This window comes from Lygodium microphyllum, chromosome 26, assembly GCF_053477565.2.
Source record: "Lygodium microphyllum isolate KBCC chromosome 26, Lygodium_microphyllum_v1.1.10, whole genome shotgun sequence".
In the NCBI taxonomy this organism is placed as follows: Eukaryota; Viridiplantae; Streptophyta; class Polypodiopsida; order Schizaeales; family Lygodiaceae; genus Lygodium; species Lygodium microphyllum.
Window position 1 is genome coordinate 68,337,891 of NC_141160.1, and position 21,263 is coordinate 68,359,153.

Sequence of the window (21,263 nt, forward strand, 5' to 3'; positions counted from 1 at the left end):
AAAGGAGGGAATTAAAAAAAATTTCCATTATCCAATTAACTATCCTCATGACTTATCCTTTTGGCCTCGCCTTCTAGAGGCGGTTCATGCGTGTTTTTAGAAAATCGGAATATTACATTCTAGCCGGGAACTTTTCTCAATCATGATGGACAGTGAGAAGATTGTTCAAAGAACAGGAACAACAAGAGCGTCGGCCTAGAGTTATAAATGATCCCGATTTATGTTGTTTTAGGGGAACGGAATGGGACTATGCCTTATGGCAGAGAGATTGAGCTTCGCATCCCTCTCGTTTCCCATTCTCCTTGAACCAAGTGCAGCGTCGGCCTAGAGTTATAAATGATCCCGATTTATGCTGTTTTAGGGGAACGGAATGGGGCCAAGGCTTATGGCAGAGAGATTGAGCTTCGCATCCCTCTCGTTTCCCATTCTCCTTGAACCAAGTGCAGCGTGAATCCACTTCGGACTTGGCGTTTCTGCGTAAAGTATTTCGCTCGGGTTCGACGCTAGTTGCCGTTAGGAAATGACCAATAGAGAAAACCCTAATTCAGGTCGGTCCTAAGTGGGAACGGCCGAAATACTTCCGCTACGTGGCAGACGTGGAAAGTCCCAGATCGCAAACCCCGTAACATTCCATGGGAGTGCCGGGAGGAGCTTTCTAGACATCCTTTTCGATGGACTACTAAGACGTGTCCTAAAGATAACATGTGGACACGTTATAGATATTGAGACTTTGAGGCAGGAAAAGGATCACAAATATCGGTATGAACCAAATCCAAGAGAGCACATGAATGTGATGAAGTAGAAGTGTGGAAAGGCGAACGATGGTGTTTTCCAAGTGCACAGTACTCACATATTCCCATACATGGATGAGATTTAAGATCCATACCTTGCACAAGACCATGACGATGAAGATCAAGAATTTTGGCAAAATCGGAGTGTGCAAATCGTTGATGCCATAATTTGCAATCTGCATCTCCAGGGGCAGTAACAACATTTGCAATCGTATCGTTCAATGATAGCTCAAATAGATTACCATGTCGAGGAGCTGCTGCTATAGTATGTCCGTCTTTCTCTATACGACATTGATTATGATCAAAGCCAACAAACAAACCAAGATCAGCTCGACGAGCAACAGAAATAAGATTTCTTTGCAAATCTAGAACATGAAGAACTCCTCTTAATATTCTAGTGGATGAAACAGTCCCCAGATATAAATCACCCACTCCTTTGACTTGACAAGTTGTATCATCTGCAAGGTAAAGAAACTTCTTGACAGGAAGAGAATGATAATTGTGAAGCCACTGCGATTGGTATGTCATGTTTCCAGTGGCACCTGAATTAATGATGAATAGAGAACCATCATGAACATGAAGTACCTTTTCTGGAGAGATATCATGATGGATGAAATTGAGCTCCTGATGAGTATGATCATCATCAATTGTAGTTTGTTGAACAATATAAGCTCGAGAACATTCTTCATCATATCTGCATTTATAACAACGATGAGATGGATGATCTGTACGTGCACAATAATCACGAGGAAAACTTTTGGACGAGCGAGGTTGCTTTGTAGTAACTCCATGCTCCTCATCATATTGACGTGCCTAGCAATCAGAAGCCACATGGCCTTTCTTATCACAATAAGAACAATGTTTGTTAGGATAAGCAAGACAAGAAGATTTACCACCTTGATTAGGGCGTCCACCCTGCTGAAAACGTGAAGTGGGACGCTTGCGAGCAACAAAAGCAGCATCAAAATCCCTTTGTTCGCGAGTGACCAAAACAGCATCAGATTTTTCCAAATGATGCTCATGACGTTGAGAATATTCAATAAGAGATATACATGCTTTGTCAAAGTGGATATCATCCTTGTTAGACAAAATAGTAATGATATTGTCATATAAAGGATCTTTGATGGTATGAAGAAGTTGAGTAACAATCTGATTTTTAGCAACAGGAGTGCCGGCAACACCAAGCTGATTGATAATGTCTTTAAAAGCCTCGATATGAGAGTACATAGAAGTACCAACCTTATATTGAAGATTCTTCAAACGAGTTTGGAGATATAAAATATCGGTGACCGATTTCTTCTCAAACGTTGAGATAAGATACTCCCAAACAACATGAGAGGTTTCCAGATGAAAGACATCCAACATAAGTGAGTCAAGAAGCGCAGACAATATATAACGACGAGCCGCTTTGTACGACGAATCCAATAAGTATGATCGATTTTCCATTGTTCAAATAACGGGCCATCAGTAATCAGAGAATTATCATTCATCACATCAATAGGATGAACTGGGCAAGACAAGTCGCCCAAAAAATATCAAATAAATCGTCACCTTCAAGAATTAGCATCATCTTTGCTTTCCACCCAGGAAAGCCTTGTCCTTGGAAGAAGGGAACCGAACGTTGGCTAGACGGATATCCGTTAACAATTACGCAATTGGCCATGCCTGTATCTCAAGATAAAACAAATAAGATGAGATTGCAGAATTTGCAAACCATGAACAAGACGAGCGTAGTTGAGACGTGTGACAATCAAAATAGGGAGATGCACGTAAGAACGACAAAAAGTATTGAGTGACTAAAAAGAAAGCCCGAAATAGAGAGATGTAACGTGCAAGACGAGATGACGCGCATAAGAAAAGTGCTATTTCGGTCGAACAAAGAACATGAACGAGAATAAAACATCACTAAAAATAGCAATATGTTTGCTTGTCATAATCAACGTCATTAACGAAGACGAGCGATTAACGAACTGTAATTAGAATTACAATTTTAAATAAAGAATCGCAGATTCGAGCAGAGTTGTTGTCTTGAATCCTGAACTGTCATAACTTTTGATCTAGAACTCCAATTGACAAGCGGTTTTGACAGCATTCGAGAGCACGATAAGAGCTATGACCCAGACCTGGTTTTGTTTTTAAAGTCAAAATTAACTAATACTTATAATTTGAACAAGTTCATGTATCAAATCATCACTTGTGCAAAGAATTCAATCAAGTATAAACAATGAAACAACTTATCTTCCTTGTTGTTGCTACGCATCCATAGCTCTGATACCATGTTGAGAGAGAGAGAGAGAGAGAGTACGAGAGAGATACACAAGACATGCTCCCAAAGAATGATTCATATTGATGTAGAGTTAGTATATATAGGTGAGACCCAAGTCAAGTGAGAGATGATATATATAGTTGTAACATACTTTGCTCATCTTATCATACAAGCATTGAAAGATTGACTTGTAGCTTTCTATGGGAAAGATTTAGATTGGACTAAATTTATAATCTCTAAGGGAAGAAATTTTTCTTCAAGACACTAGTTTTGTCACATGCAGGATGTCTATGGATTGGGTTGAGAGACCCAACAAACGTCTTGCAGCTACTATTTTGCTACAATAATTGGACAATTGGTATGTATAGTTGGATACTGTTGAGTAGTAAGATTTAGAGGGTTAGAATATTGAATTGTTTTTGGAAGTTGCACATCCAACCTTGCAAGAAAAATTACGGGACCATTTGGAAGATAAGACAACAGAAATAGCGCTAAAAACTAAGTGGTTGCATGTAATAGAAGCTATAAATATGATTGTTAAGAAGAAAATAATGAAATTGAGATTGAGTATAAAGGTTATGCTTGCCACCTCTAGAGAAGCACTAGAAGTTGTAGCAAATCCAATTGTTTCTATGGCAGTTCCTCCGATTATGCATGTTGGTTCAAGTATAAAAGAGGAGCTTTTGGATGAGATAGGGAAAGGCACATGAGATCTTCAACTAAGTACGTTTATGAAATTTGATGAAAAGGTGGAAGAAAGGGATCAGACATTAGCCCCAAATCCTACCCGAGAGGGATTTTTATGTAGTTGTGTATGATATTACAACCCTCAGCATGAGAGGAAAAATTGTGCATCTTATCGTGATGCACAAAGTTCTAGAAATTTGTATATTTTGGAAGGATGGTAAGATCCATTCAAGGGAGACAAGTCTATCAGTTGAGCCAACAAGCCTTGGCAAAGGTGGTTTGCAAAAGTGTCTTGAGGAATTGGTAGTAAGAAATGCATTCCTAGCCATAGATGCTATCACACATGGTTTATAGATTGAGAAATCTCTTGGTTCCCTTAGTATATGTATGGTTGACACAAAGTCTCAAGTATGGTCATGTTATTTGGATTGTGTAGTAAAGGGAAAGACTTCTAAGGCTGAATTAGTCAAAATATATGGAATATGGTAAGTTGGGATGCTCTAGGTTACTCTTTTATAGTCTATGCATACTTGGGAGAAGTGTAGAATATTAATTTAGTTGTGGAGAAAAAGAGGAGAAGAGACAATGATGTTGTAGGTACCTCAAAGAGCATGATATGGAGTAAAGTAGAGTAGAAAAAGGCTATTGAAAAAGCCACTATCGAATACATAATGAAAGATGTAGTGCAGGAAAGAAGCATGGATGAAAGAAGAAAAGTAAGCAACCTAGGTATAAATTGTAGTATGACATAAAGACTGCCACATTGACATTAAGAAAGTGCTTGAGGAGTAGATCCTTAATAGTAAGGTTGCTTGGTGAGGTACTGAGAATAGCAAAGCGTGAATTTCATGATGAAATTGTAGATACTATTAGGAGAAAAAGGAACTTTATGGAACTGATGATATGAGACATGTGCTATCGCTACTACAATAGCAATGGTGAAACAACAACAAAGACAAACTTTGAGAAGCTTGATACTATGGCAATGAATGCTTTGCAAGTAGTTGAGCATGAAATGAAGGAGTTTAATGGTCCTAATGTGTTAAATTATTTGTGGGTGTATGCAACAAAAGTGGATTTCTTATGGGTTTCACAGTATGCATGGAGCCGGTACTTTGCTTATCTTACCTTACAAGTACTAAAAGATCGACTTGTAGCTTTGTATAGTAAATATTTAGGTTGGATTAAATTTATAGAAGCTCCAACAGAAGAGTTTTTTCTTGAAGATAGTGGTTGGGTCACACACATGACATTTATGGATTGGGTTGAAAGATCCAACAAAGGTCTTGTAGCTACTATTGCTTTGCTACAATAATTTGACAATTGGTATGTATTGTTGGAGGCTATTGAGAAGTAAGCTTTAGAGGGTTAGAAAATTGACTTTTTTTTTAAATCTATAGATTTAGCCTTGTAGAAAAAGTTGAGAGACCACTTGGAAGATGAGACAATGAAAACATGGCTAAAATTAAGTGGTTGCATGTAACAAAAGTTGTGAATATTATTGTTAAGAAGGAAATAGTGAGATTGAGATTGGGTACAGGGACTACATTTGCCACCTCTTTTGCAAAGTACTAGAATTTGCAACTAAGCAAATTGTTTCTATGGCTATTTCTCTAGTTATACATGCTAGTTCAACTATAAAAGAGGAGGTTTTGGATGAGATAATGAAGAGCATGCGTGATCTTCGGTTGATGTTTACAAAATGAAATGAAAAGGTTGAAGAAAGGGATCAGGGAGTAGCCCCAAAACCTACACAAAAGGGGTTTATACATAGGTGTATATGTATGATAGCTCTCAACACGAGACGTGAAATTGTGCATCTTATCATGATATGCAAACCATAAATTCGATCTTTTGGAAGGATGGTAAGATCCATTCAAGAGAGACAAGTTTGCCTCTTGAGCCAAATCTTGGCAAAGATGGTATGTAGAAGGGTCTTGAGGAATTGGTTGCAAGAAATGCATTCACAAATAGTTTTAGAAATTTTATTGCACAATAGATAGAATCTGAGCAAGGACTAGAGAACATACAATAAATATGAGAAGAATAGAGACCACTTTAATTTCAAACAAACTAATACAAAGATGGCTATGCCCACCCGTACACTTCCACTATGAAGCTTAGATAGTGATCCAGAGAGCTGATAGGTGAAGAGCTTAAGGGTAGCTAGAAGAACTCTAATTGGATGAAAGATAGATTGATGCTAGCTTTAGAGGGGCCTTCCTTTTATAGCCCGAAAAGGCCAAAGGCTACATCCACAAAGGTCACCTTTTGCCAACCGGTCACAATAGACCTCATCTCACATACAAGTCAGGACCCACCCAATGTTTGTGCTCACAGATGGTTTCTCCTCATAATGGGGGACTTACGAGGGTGGGGCATTGAGGATATCTAACAATAGCCATAGATGTCCACCTGCAGATGAACTACATTCTTGGCCCAATGCCAAGTCTCTAAAGATGAATTCGAAGGAGATCGTTCCTAAGAGCTTTTGGTGAAGATATCCACTCCATTCTCCTCTATTGGACAATAGACCCGGATAACTCTACTATTGCATCCTTGATCAAGTTATGTACATAGTGATATTGGATCTCAATGTGTTTGGTAAGTACATGAAGGATTTTATTTTTGGCAATGGAAATGCAACTCTGATTGTCACATCTTAGCACTATTGGATCTTTATCCTATACTTCCATATGCCATACAATCCTCATAAACCATATTGCTTCACATGTAGCAAAGTAAGCTGCCTTGTACTCTACGTTGGTAGAAGAGAATGCCATACTTGGTTGCTTCTTAACTGATCCAAGAGAAGATTCGTGAACCTAGTGAGAAACAATAACTAGAAATTGATTTCATAGAATCAATGTCACCTATCCAATCTGACTCAACATTCCCTATAAGAGCACTTCTAGAAGTGTATGTGATACCATAGTCAAGAGTTCCCTTCAAGTATCTGAGTACCCATATCCCAGCTTCCCAATGACTTTCTTATGGATTGTTTTAGGACCTACTCAAAATGCCAATAGCAAAACTAATATTTGACCTGGTATTACACAAGTAGATAAGACTGCCAACCAACCACCTATATCTTCCAATGTTTGCTAGTGTTGATGTATCCTCAATGGATAACTTCACATTGACCTCCATAGGTGTAGCTTTCTCCTTACACTCGATCATGCCAAATGCTTTCAAGATCTCCTATGCATATTTCTTTTGACAGATGAATATTTTACAAGGTTCTTACCAGACTTCAATCTCCAACCAATAGTGCAATAAGTCCAAGTTTGTCATTTCAAACTTTGAGCTCAAAGCCTTTCGAGTTTGATAGATCATATCTTCATAGTCACATGTAATAAGAAGGTTGTCCACATATAGGACAATCACTATAGACTTTTCACTATCCTTGTAAACCTACAAGTTAGCATATGAGGTACGCCTTTTGAAATTGAAACCTAGAAAGAATTTATCTATCCACTAGTACCATGTTCTAGAGGCTTGTTTTAGTCCATAAAGTGCCTTCTTCAACTTACAAAATTTGTTCTCTAAATGGGGGACCTCAAATCCTAGTGGCTTAGTCACGTACACTTCCTCCTTGAGATCACCATACAAGAACATTGATTTGACATCAGACACTGCAAAAAATGTGTGAATAGTGGTCATTCTAGCAATTGGAGCAAATGATTCTTGAAAATTAAATTCTTCAACCTACAAAAATCCCAGTGCAACTAACTTGGGTTTGTACTTTTCTAAGCTGCCCATCAGCCTTGTACTTTACCTTTCAGACCACTTGGTGCCAATAATCTCTCTCTTTTTTGGTGAATCCACTAGCTCGCAAGTATCATTCTTCATTATGTAGGTATACTCAGCTTGTATAGTTGTCCTCCATGCTGGATTGAGAAGTGTTTCTTCCAAGTCTATTGGCTCCTCTACTTCTTTCATAATCTCAACCATCAAGACCATATTGACTATATGTGAGAAGAAGCCTTTCTTTGCTCCTCTATTCTCAAAGATCTCCTTGGTCCATCTACCTTTTCCTCATTTGTGGTAGGCATAGGATTACTACGATCATAGAGATGCTTCACCCATCATGGAAATGGCTTTTTCAGTGGCGTGATTACAGATTGGCGAACTTTTTTCTCATCATCTAAAGATGATGCTTCCTCCTCCTTGAGAGTAGGGAGGACAACTCTCTTGGAATAGGCTAATAGTGGACTACTTCTTTGCTTGATGATAAAGTGGAAGAAATTATATTCTCCTCCTCCATTATATGCGGCTGCTCCTTGAATACCACATCACGGCTCGCTAGGATCTTATTTGTCACTTCGTTATAAAATTTGTAAGCCTCTCGCTCATCACTATAACCCAAGAATATACATTTTGTGCTTTTTGGATCTAACTTGTTTCTCTTATCCTTTGGAACATATGCATAACATTCATATCCAAAATTTCTAAAACATGAGACAAATGGTTTCTTACCAGAGTAGGCCTCATGAAGAGTTTTGCCATTATAAGACTTTGTGTAGCTTCAATTGAGAATGTAGATTGCAGTATTAATAGCTTTTTCCCAAAATTGGTGCCCTTGCCCTTAAGCAGTGTACCTTGCCATTTCTACAGTAGTGCAATTTTGGGATTTAACAATGCCATTTTGTTGAGGTGTATGAGGCATCTTCAATTGATGCTTAATCCCTTTACTCTTGCAAAAGTTTTCAAACTCCTTTGAGTTGAAGTGACCAACCACCATATGTTCTAAACTTTTTTGCACTTTGTCTGTTCTCATTCTCAAAAAGTCTTAGCCATTCTGTAAACTTACCAAAATCTTGAGCCTTATCATGAAGGAAGTACACCCACATCTTACTATTGTAGTTGTCGATGATGATCAATATAAAATAAGAAGATCCTCAGCATAAACCAACTCTAGAGGAGCCTTTGCTCTGTTCTTACTTTCTTGTGGAAATACATTTCCCTATTGCTTGCCCATCATATAAGCTTCACATAGTTTCTTCATTTCATTTACAACAGGTAAATGAGCAACCATACCTTATGCATCTCCTTCAATATTGCAAAATGAATGTGACCAAATCTTTTATGACAAAGTTTACTTGTGCCCACACTAGCAGTGGATATAAGAGCACTTAGCTCATAAAAGTTGTTTCTCCTTTCTTCTTTGCTAACAACTTCGCCAGCATTGTTGATAATTTCTTTACATATCTTAGCGAATCTCATCTCATGGCCAAGATCAATTTTATAGAAGCAACTGATAGCAGATTTCTCTGAATCTCTAGAATATACAACATATTTGAAACATTCTTGAGTTCACCATTTCCAGTAACAAAGAAAATAGTATATGTGCCCTCAGTAGGGCATTTTGCATAATTCCTAACCATCATAGTAGTGATGGATTCATACCTAGGCTTCATAGAATTATATAGATCTTTCTTGTTAGTCATGTGATGCAGGAGGTGCCACTATCCAATACCCATGAGTTAGTGTTAGATATTCCTTGCACCAAGGAACACACTTTCTCAATGGTCACCATGAATAACTCCAACTCTGCTTCAGCCATATTGGCTATCTCCTTCTCTTTAGTCTTCACGATGACATTCTTTTCATCTATCTTCTATGACAACCTATAATTGCATGTCCTTTCTTCTTGCAGTAGAAGCACTCTCCTCGAAACTTTTTCTTACCGTCCTTCTTCTTTTTGTCTTTGTTGGTAGAGGAACCGCATTTGCCTTTTGCGTTGGTAGGAAATGCAACATCTCCATTGCTGCTACCTTCTCGAGCTTTAAGCTGCAACTCCTCCTCCATTAGTAGTACACAAAATTCCTCAAACGTCAAAGCTTGGGGTCTCACTTGAGTATTTAGGGCAGTTACCAATCCATCAAACTTTGGTGGACAAATCCAAAGATACCTCCGAGCTAGCTTCTCATTAGTCTTTAATATCCCAATGCCATCCATTTGGTCACATAAATTCCTTATTCGAGTGATGAATGCTTTAACTATCTATTTTTCAGCAAACTTCTATGCTGCTAATTGATTCTCCAAGTTTTGAATCCTTGTTTTATTTCATGTTTCGTATTGAATCCTCAGTACATTTCAAGCCTCTGATGCCTTGGTTGAATATGTTGAAATCAAGGCCAAAACAGCTTGCAACTAAGGCAAACAATGTATTTGCATTCCTTTGTTTCCAAGCTCATAGAAGATCTGAACATGGAGGAATCATAACACTCAAATTTGATGGATCGAGGGTGGATTGTGGTTCTCCATTAGTCCCCAATACTGTCTCGAGGAGCTCATAAGAATCAAGGGAAGTAGTGATTTTAAACTTCTCCATAGTGTTGTTTGTACCATCTAGCTTGTCTTCATTGAAGGTTGGTGGATGAGTATTTAGTGTTTGAATTATCGATATAGTAGTAACAACACATTAGGGGAGTTTTGAGGTCTCGAAAATGCTCTATAAGCAATCCTAGAGAGAGAAAATATTTTAAGAAATAAAATCATTTTTTTATTTTTAAAAACTTTTATATTTTGGTAAGTAAATATATGAAAAATTAATAATAAGTCATTGTTGCGATATTCTCGTGGTCACATCAAACCTAGAAATCTAGGCCGCCATAAAGGTGACAAAGATTGTCATAATCAAGATCTTACTTATCCTAATTAAAGTGAAAACTAATATTCAATTTAAATTTTTTTTGACGTTTGATTACTTTCCTCCATTCTCACTCTCTTCTTTCTTTCCCATCCTTACTAATTTCTTCTTCGTTTTCCTTCCTGTTTCTAATTCACATACTTTTTCAATCCAATATTCTAATCACATCCTTAGCTATGGATCAGCCGTCCAATGATCTCTATAGCTCTAGTAAAAGGCTCTCTATCATCTTCATATTGAGTTGGATACTGAGTATGAACCCATAAGGAAGAGAACAAAACCCATTACCGTTACAGAGTCTACGAAACATATACTCAGGTTTGACGGAAAGAAGAATCTTGATCTTTGGTTAGATGGCAGGCTATATCCCAAAGATCCTAGTAAAAATAACACCCAGCCTTTCTATAATAGCTCTTCATTGTTGAGGTTCATTGGTGATGGTTATAATGGGTTTCTAGACTATACACTTAACTTGGTTGCAGAAAAGGATGTCCTCAAATTGGAGAACCATCTTTTATTAAAACATAACAACAAGTTATTGCAAAAGCTAGATGGCTATCAACAGAGGATTCATTTGTTGGAAAAATGCATCAAATCTTATCAACAAAAACAAACTATTTTAGGAATTGGAAATCAACAAAAGGCTCGTAGAAATATTGAGAGTCTCAGACAAGGAGGAGATGATTGTAGTAAAAGAATCCAAGCAACAAGATATATTTTTTTTCCACTTTAAAAATATGAGATATGACATTGTTTATAATTAATTGTATTGATTTGTGATGTTGATTTTGTTTAGGTCTCTTCTTCAAATCGAATGCAAGTGAAAGAGATTCTTTCAAAGCATCTCAATTTTATTATTATCTTCTTCCTTCAGTAGTTCCAAAAGATATTTGGAGAATAAGAAATTTAAAAAGGCAAAGAAACAATGCTTGGAGTAATTTATAAAGGATATCTCTTTGGATACTGAGTTAGTGTAGAAGACACTAGATAATATTGGTATCAGTCGAGATGCTTATATACAACTTTTCCAGTTTTATAGTCAAATATGAATTAAGGACAAGTACGTAATTGCATACTTCCGAGGCTATTTGTGATTAGAACTATTAGACAGAGAGTGAATAACAAGGTAATGGAGATTCTGGGTGAGTCTTTCCATATCAAGGCTAGCTTCAAGGGCAAGAAAAAGGATGTTGTATTCAATGAATTTAACAATATTTTCCTTGACTTGCCCACCCTCCAATACTTAATGATTAGATTCTATGACTTGTCACTAGAAGAGGTACAAGGAGTGGCTAGATTTGTGGTTAAACTTGATGAAAGTGAGATTCTAAAATCTACAAAACTAGAGAGGGTCTCTATTACCTCGATGAATAGAGAACTTACATCAGATCATTACAATCACTCAATGTCATTCAGTGTTCAATCGGAACACAACATTTGATGGCTAGGAGCATTCGAAGTAGATATAGAGGATTTTGATATATTGTATTGGGTTTTTCATCGAACATCAATACCTGATGTTATTAAGAGACAACAAGTAGGAGAAGAGCTATTTGTTGAAGGATTTGGGAACTATAAGATTGAGTGGCACATAGCTAGTGACTTAAACACACTTAAATGTATGTACAATGTATCAAAGGGAGCCAACTCTAGATCTCCTTGCCTATATTGCATGTCCCTAGCTAGAGAGTTGAACTTAAGCAATTGGAATAGAGCTCCCTCTAAGCACAACAAGGATCCACAGTTTAAGCCCGTCCCAGATATTCCTTTAGTGAATGCCCATATCTATACACTTCATGCGCTTTGTAGGATAATTGAAAAGCTTGTTCATCTTTATATAGGATTTGCATGGAAGCTCAATCCATTATCAGCTAGAACAAATGCTACAACAAAGATTGAAAAGTCTTATCTGCAATTGGTTTGCAAGGTTGTAATGTTGTTATTGAACCAGATCTTCAAAAGTGTAAGGATGGCAATTGTGTCCCCAAAAAGCCATCTATTGGTGGAGTGAAGGCTAGAAGGTTCCTAGACTTTCACTTGAGAGAATGCCTCGTCTAGTGGAAAGATTATCCTGAGGAGGATGCCACGTGGATAGATGAAAGCACTCTCCACCATCAATATCCCTAGTTTATCTCAAGATGAGGACATCTCGATTCCTCCAAGGGGGAGAGAATGTAATAATTCCGATTCCTAAATAAACACATTCTTCATACGAACCTCCTCTTAGGAGGCCAAAAGGATAAAATAATGGCACAATATATTATTATTATTCCCCTTTCCCCCCAGCCGATTGTCCTCGGGATCCAAAACCCCCCCTTTCTCGTGGACCCCCTCCAAGTTTTAAAAAAATCCCATTAAGCCTTTCTTTTTTCCCCCTCGCGTTCTTACTCAAAGGATCATTTCAAACCTCGGGGTACCTTAGAACCCCCTTTCTATTGGCCTTTACAAGACACCCTCTTTTCCCCCTTTTTCCATTTCACCCAAGGGCCTTGGAAAAGCTCATTTAACCCGGGAGTTAAGGCTTTTTCCCCCCCTTTGGGTTCCCCACAAGCATCCACTAGCCCAAGTTCGAAAACCCTTCCCGTAGGCCTTTGTTATTGCCTCTCTAGTGGGTTTAAAAGCCCATTTATTCCAAAAAAAAAGGGCCGCATTTGCGATGGCTCCTAAGAAAGCACAAGGCGCAGCCGCATGAGGATTGTCTCCTAACATCCATGTGGACATTTCACCACAAGTCCAGGTTCTTCTTCCTAAATTTGATTAACGTCGTAATATTTCAATTATGCATGGACCAATTGAGGAATTAGGATGCATGTTTTTTTTGATTGAAAATACTTTGGCTAATAGCTCACAATTGAGGATTCGGTCATTAGTATTTTCCAATAAAACGAACAAAATAAAGTGTGCATAAGCTTTCTATACATTTCTAGCAAGTGGTTTTTATGCATTGCAAAGTAATGAAATTAGATTGATTAATGCCCCTCTTTACAAAACTGAATTATGATAGTACACTTCGATTAAGCATGGAAGGAATAAACCGCATATCGCATTATTGAACATTTTTTTTTCAAATGATTCTTAGAGAAAGTTGCTAGCAACCATAGGAAATTGCTAGGGCTGCATGAAGAAGATTTAACTCTAGGCAAGTGGCCTAAAAAGCTCAAATCAACGAAAGGTTGTGTAAGTTCAGCATACGACAAATCCATTCGGAAAAGAAAGTAGAAAAAGGCTACATGTTTTAACATAAAATCCTAAAGCTTAGTAGCATGAATCTTGTTTGCATGTTATAGGATGATCAATTGGAATTATGCCATAACTTAGCCTATGATTTGATCTTAACCCGAAAAGTTAGGGTTTGTAAATCAACTTACACGTAGACAATGAATCATGTGGTTACGAAAATGGTAGCATAATTATCTTCAAGAATAGACAGGTTAAATTGGTTTAAACCTAAATACCTAAACCCGTGAGGTACTCGTTTAGGAAGGGTTAATTCAATGCAACATATCCCAAAGAGCTAACTAGGGTTAGCACGTTGAGGACATGAACTAATCGCTCTTATTGCTAAAGCTGAAACTCTTAAACCTAAAGACTTGCCCACATTCACAGAATGTAGGGACAATAGGACATACTTGCGAGAAATGATCTAGGGTTTTTACCCTAAGAATCTCTCGCTAAAAAAAGACGAAACTCGATTTGAACTTGGAACCCTAGGACTGACAATGTCAGCCTAATGCAATTAGGAACGGATTGTTATATCTAATCATGATTTCGTGATTATAAGACTTCATTTGATGGGTAAATAGTCTCAGATTTTGATGCGGCACTTGTCCAACAAGTTGCAGATTCGCATGATCTTGTGATTTGATCACAAGGGAATGGCCAATTCCTCGTAATGAGATTGGTAGATTCTTACGCAAGTTATCTTGCAAGAGGATGAATAATCGTCCAGATATAGTACCTTTCTTGGGTAAAGTGACCAAGATAACGGGATCAGATATTTGCTTGGAAGCAAAGGACCAATCATTAAATTGAAATAGCATATTTACTGCTAATAGCACTTAAGGAATTGGTTAAATCCGGTTAATAGGGTACGGCCCTAACCCAAGGATAAGGGTTAACAAACAAACCCTCGGGGATCTTGCCAAGTCGCAACTGACCCCAGATCAAGTGCTGGATGCATTCGGAAAGGAGGATTCACTCCTTAGCAGTTGGCCAAAATAACGACCACTGGAAATGATTGTGCTTGTAACAGTTTCGAGAGCATTGTTTTGCTTTGTTTGCTCAAGGAATTAAAGGATGAAAAGATATCTAATGCTTCAGGTTGAAGACCTGAAGGGAGAGGCAACTTCAGTTACCCTGACTGCCTGCCTGACCCTAACCAAGGGGGTTGTTGACTGCGCCGGGAAGGTAGACCGAACCCGTCACGAGAGGTCTCTCCATTGAGCGCGACTTGGAGCAAGAGGATGCTTGGGTGCCAAAGGGGGATTTGGCCGTAAATCCCTCGCCTTCCAGCCCTGCATAAGAGGCCAACGTGACTCGGGATTGGATCTCGAGGCTCGCTACTAGTCTACGGGCGGAATCTTAGATTAGTAATCCTTGTGGATTGTTGGATAGCCTTCGGGCAGATTATGGATAAGCCTACGGGCTGGACTTTATGTATTTCAAAGATAAATATGATAACCTGTTGAAAAGGAACTTGTTTGACATTGCTTTTCTATGTTAAGTGCTATGATTACGTGAAGGAACCAGTGTCTAATGGGCTAATTAAGGAAATTGATTGATACATGTCCAACTAAATGTGTCAGGTAATTAAATAACTAAAACAACCTGAGGAAAGTGATCTCTCCAAACCATTCAGCATGGCTGGTCATATGATTGGATGCACCTGAATCAACATACCAAACATCTTCATGTGTTCCCCTTCCTGTAACAGTATTCAGCATATGCTGCATAACAAAAAAACCTTCATTCTTGTCTTCATTCTGTCGTGAAGACGATGCATAGTTTCCTTGCTGCAACTTACCACTCCGAATATCATCTTTCTTAGCATAACATTGGGCTACAATATGACCTGTTTTGCCACAGTAGTGACACACAATACTAGAATTGTTAGAGCCTCTATTTTGCCATCCACCTCTTCCTCTAAAGCTCCCCCTACCTCTAAAGTTACCACGACCTCCTGAAACCTGTATATCGCCAAATTGTTGATTCAATCTATTTTGCTGGTTGTCACTACCACATCCTGTACCACGGCCTCTTGAAGAGAGCCTACCACGTCCCCTTCCTGAACTGGAGTAGAAAGCCTGGACCTGTTCACCACTTCTTTCAGATGTCTCACTCTGCATGTTGATCTCTTCAGTGATCATAAGGGATACCAACTCATCGAAATCTCGAAATGGCTTTCTAACATATACGGAAGTTACAAAAGACTTCCAAGCCATTTCATTGTTAAGTCCACCCAAGGTAGACGACACCAAATCATCATCATCGGGCATTGCATCAATCGCTAGCAATGCATCTGCAATGCTTCTTACCTTCAGTGCATACTCATTGATAGACATCTTCCCTTTCTTCAATGTATTCAACTCTTGCTTGAGTTGAATCTTTCATGCCTTTGTATTTATAGAAAATATACTTTCAAGTATGGTCCAAGCTGCATATGAATTCTCTGCATTTCTAATGTGTCCCAACATATTATTGTCAATTACTGCAGACAACCAATACATTACCTTCTTGTCTTTTGCATTCCATTCCTTCCGTGCCTTTGTCTCTTCTGTAGTTGGAGGATCACTCACCTCCGGTTCCTTTTTTTCACCTGAAACAAACTTGTAGAGGCCTTTTCCAATAAGGAAATTCGTGACACGGAACTTTCATGAAGGGTAGTTGTTCTTGTCGAGCTTCTCAATGATGGGGCTTCCACTGTTCTCTGCCATTATCACAAAACTAATACCAAACAGCAAGCAAATCTTCTGCAACCCTCGACCTGTAGTGCATAGCAATACACCAGACAGCCTTTTTCACTGTCTACTCAACAATACATGCAATCTACAACCAGTTTGCAGATAAACCTTGTGTTTACTCACTGGTAAACACCTTTGAACTTACAGATCTAAAATCTGTAACCTGCGCACCCACTTTCTGTCAATACAGTCGAAGTCACAGTGTACCTTGAAACTGCTGTCCGCAACCTTGCAGCTCTAAAACGGGCCCTGAAACGGCCTCAAATGCCCAAAATAACTGCAGGAAAGCCCTAAAAGGTTAATATGTAGAATATACAGTGCTCTTCGCGCACACCAAATCTCACTGCAATCTGAGATTTTTGCTCTGCCCTGCTTCTAGTGCCTCCACAGGCACTATCCAAGAGAAAGAGTGGAAGGATGGGGAACAAAAGTGTGGATGGTGGGCTACAAATTTGAATATTATAGTGGATGAGATGGAGTATTTTGGCAATTTGCAAAGTGTTATTTCAATATATTATCATAGCTTCTCCATGATCATATTTGATGTACGGTAGCTTAAACTAGTGTTGAAAGGAGGAGGGGCAACCTTTCGATGAGGGCCATCTAAATTCTTAGAGGTAGATTTTGAGAAAAGATAGAATAATTTGCAGAACACATTTGTCTTGTTGGATCACTATGAGTAGGTGCATGGACTTTTTAAAAAATTTTACCACAACACGAAAAAAGTTACAAATGTTTTTTAATGCCAACACCTCATTACCAATATCTCACCTTCCTCTTATCTCTACCTAGATGGGAAGAATTGTCTTGTCCATTATCTCTTCTAGAATCAACCACTAATTCTTTTGTACTTGGGTAGATAGTAATAAGTGGAAGGAATTGTCTTGTCCGTTATATCTTCTAAAGCCAATCACATCTTCTAAAACCAGTCACTTCTTCAGTACTTGGGCAAGTGGTAATAGATTACATAGTAGTAGAAGTAGCAGTTGTAGCAATGGTGAAAGGTGGAGTGAAAAATGAAAGTTTGTAGGGATTATTTCTATAATTCCATGACTCTTGCATAGATTGTGTTTTTTATATCAAAATTTTTGTGAGGATACACATGCATTAAGAAACCCCATTAATAAATATGTGGATATTACATATCAAAGTGCTTGCATGTTTAATACATATTTATATTCATGTGTCATGTGATTGTATATCCAATAGTTGAAATCTTATGACAAGTTTGGTAGTGACAATATCTTACCTATGTGCTTATGGGATTGCTTTGGCTATGTTTGTGTTGGATTCACATTATCTATGGTCATTAGTCAAGAAGTTGGAAGTGGATTTTATGACTCAACATGAATGAAAATGTTGAGAATTTGTTTCTATAAGTGACCACTCTTGTGACCCTAGACACCCTAGACAAGTGGGAGAAGAGTTTTGACAATGCAGATGCATCCAAGCCTAGCCTTGCAAAATTTTGTGAAAGTATACGACTGTTTTCAGTGCCTATATTAGGGACAAGACCAACAAGGAAATAGCATATTGGAAGAGAGAGATTATTGTGTGCTGTAGAAGAGAGATGCACTAAGAGAAGACTAGGGAAGAATAGGCTAAAGCTTTTGTGAAGTACTATTGTATTGATTTGTGATCTCCTAGGATGTAGTGGACTATTCTAAATAGAAAAAATAGGTTATCTATTGCTATTCAAGAAGAAAGCTCTCTGACCCAACTTAAATTTGTGGGAGATTTTTGCTATTTGTTGTCCCAAATAGGGGGTTTGTGTGGACTATGTTAGGGTATTCATATTCTTTTTCTAGAGTGGATTAAAATAGAGGCTTTTAAAAAATTCATATTATTAGGTTTTGGAGGGGGTGGGGAGTTGATTCTAGTAGGATCATTGGGTTTGGGAGGCGGTTGAGAGTTGGACTGTAGAAGGATAAGGGGACGAATGAGCTGGCATGCAACTTTAATAGTAGTGGAAATTAGTTCTACTTATCCAAAATCAACTTTTGTTCATAAAATGAAGGTTGTGGAGATGGAAGGTAGTTGTCTCTTGCTTCTATTGGTGATAATTTTTAACACAAAAACGATTTGTAAAAGAATTGAGGTGCAATGGTGAGACAGAAGAAAGATAAGATTATTTGTGAGTAGTAGCTAATGAGTGGCTGTATTTCAAACAACCCCTAATCATAATGCTAAAAATGCTACGAAAAGTGTGATGTTTTAGGGGGGTTGTCTATCCTTTTGTTGGGGGTAAAGGCGCCTTTGCCTAGCCGCTCGTGTATTACTACACTGACAGTCATGGCCATTGCACACTACAGGTGGCGGGCGCCCATCACCATCACTTTATTCTTTATTATTTTAGTGATAGTTTGAATAAAGGAAGGCCCGGTCACGCATTGTGACAGTTGGAGTTCCCATTTCTTGTCTCTCTTTCTTGCTCTTGCTCTCCCGCCATAGCTCTCGCGTGCAAGCTTCGATCCTTATCACCTTTCAACTGGTATCAGAGCTCGGCTTCCTAACTCTTGAGCTTGGCTCATGGCATTCTCAGCTTCCCATCGACTCCCCACTCGCATTGGGTCTCCTTCCTGACAGCCATGGCTCATTCTCTTGAGCTCCTGTCACTCCCTGGCTTCCCGAGCTTCTTCCCGGCCTAATGAGGCACCATCAGGGCATTGACATTGAGATATTGCTTCATTATTTCAGAGAGTTATTTTAGTCCACATGTCTAGGTAAATAGGGCAGTCACCATTGAAGCTTCCAATCTTCATATCTCTTTGCCATTGGTTGTGGGCTGCTAGAGGCTTGTTCCAAGGCCTCTTTGGCTCATGTTTGAGCCCTCCAATCTCTCCAAAACTACCACGTGGACCAGCAGGAGTAGCAACATCATCACACTAATCTGCACATGATGTTGGACAGATTTCATTCAGCCACACACTAGTTACTTGAGCTCCAGCTCCAGCTTGGCATTAGGGGCTCCATTTCAAGCTTTTTGCACATGTATTGATACTTTGGTATTGATCCTTTGAGATTAGGCATTTATTTGGTGGTTGAAAAGAGTATTTCGGGACTTTTATAAACAGTCTATAGACATTTCATGCTAGTGCTACATTCACAGTTTATGCCTATGCTTGTTTGGGCATGATTACATAACCGGTTTGATGCCTATTGCATCTCGATTGATTGGGGGATTCAAGCTACATGCCATGCTATGATTTTGACCTGAATGTGGGGCTGGAAATACATAGTTTATAACATTAAATGCATGCTGAATACTCTTGGGCTGAAGCTATCTTTCATGCTTTGACATATGCCTATTGGTTACGGGTGTGTGTCTTGGGTTATGCTATGATGTATTGATCATTGAGGGATGACTTCGAGCTTGTCATTGGATCCGGATGCTTTTGGAAGCTTGAGCTTATTTCAGCCCGCACTTATTGACATCAGTCTATGCTTGGCTGTGGTTAGTGCTTTGACAGTTATATGCTCTTTGGGTACATGCTTACCCGACGCCTACGGCTTGATGCATTTGTCTTGGCACAATGTACCATGTACTTGTTGAACTTTAGTGCTCTCTGAAGACTTGGCTTCGATTCTCATTTGCTATTCCAAAATTTTGTATTGGATGTTGTTTTGGTTGTCAGAGATCTTTATTAGGATGTATGTCTTGCTCATGGATGCTACCTACAGTTGCTTTGTAGTCGTCATGCTCTTGGGATGCTATTGAGGCATTGTCTTGGTTACCTGTCTTTGGTACTCTGACTTGGTTTGATTGAGCTGCTGAGCTCGTTTATCCACCTTTTGTGCCAGTGGGAGCATCTTGTATGCCTGAGGGACATTGAGCAGGAGGTTTATGCTATTTGAGCATTTTGCAGATACTTGAGACTTTGGGATGTCTTACACTTAAATGTTGCATGGTTCATCCACTGATATCTTGGAGTTTCTTTTGACCTGAACTTGGGCTTTGGACTCTTGTGAGCATACACCTACTGGTATTAGGCCTTGCCAGTGTTATGTATACTTTGCCCTACTATCTAGGGGGTATGCCTACTCACTTACGGATGCTTTGGTGACATGTTTGGGTGTTTGCTCAAGGTCTTGATGACTTTTTGGTACTGATTTATGCCCATTTATGGCTGGTCATGTCTTGGTTGTCATTTATTGACTTGGTGCAGTGATTTGGTCAGCAATTGACTCTCACAGTATCCTGTTGTCATTTATTACAAGTATATAACTCTGGACTGACATGGATTTTTCATGTTGAAATATTTTGAAATGATGTATTTTTACTAGTACTTGGTGGGTAGCAGCTTTGGTTACACTTTTCTCGCCATTTTCTCTCGATTTTGGCGATTTTTTGATCATTTTCTACAGTAAACAACAAGCGGTTTTTGAACTGTCTGTAGTCTTCTAGCCTGCATTATGACGAGTTCCTCCAGTGATCATGCTATTTTCAACATCACTAAGCTTGATGGTAGGAATTACTCTTATTGGAAGAGCCAGATTTGGCAGGTGTTGGTGCAGAAATCGCAGATCAAACCATTGAGGTTGAGCGGGCAGCCGCCTGCAACTATGCCAGATAAGGAATGGCTTGAGCTTGATGAGTTATGCAAGTCCACTATTCTATTATCTCTTATAGGATAGGTTCATTACAATGTATTTGAGGAAGAACAGAGTGCATGGCAGCTGTGGGATAAAATCAAGAATCTCTATGACAAGAAAAGTCCAACAAGTCAGATGTATTGGCTGAAGCAGCTTATGGATCTGCGCATGAAGGAGAATGTGACTATGTCTGCTCACTTGAGCTACTTTCATGCTCTACTCAAAAACTTGAATTTGCAGGACATCACTTTTGCAGAGGATGTCACTCCTCTTTTCTTGCTTGGTACTCTTAATGAGTCATGGGATGTATT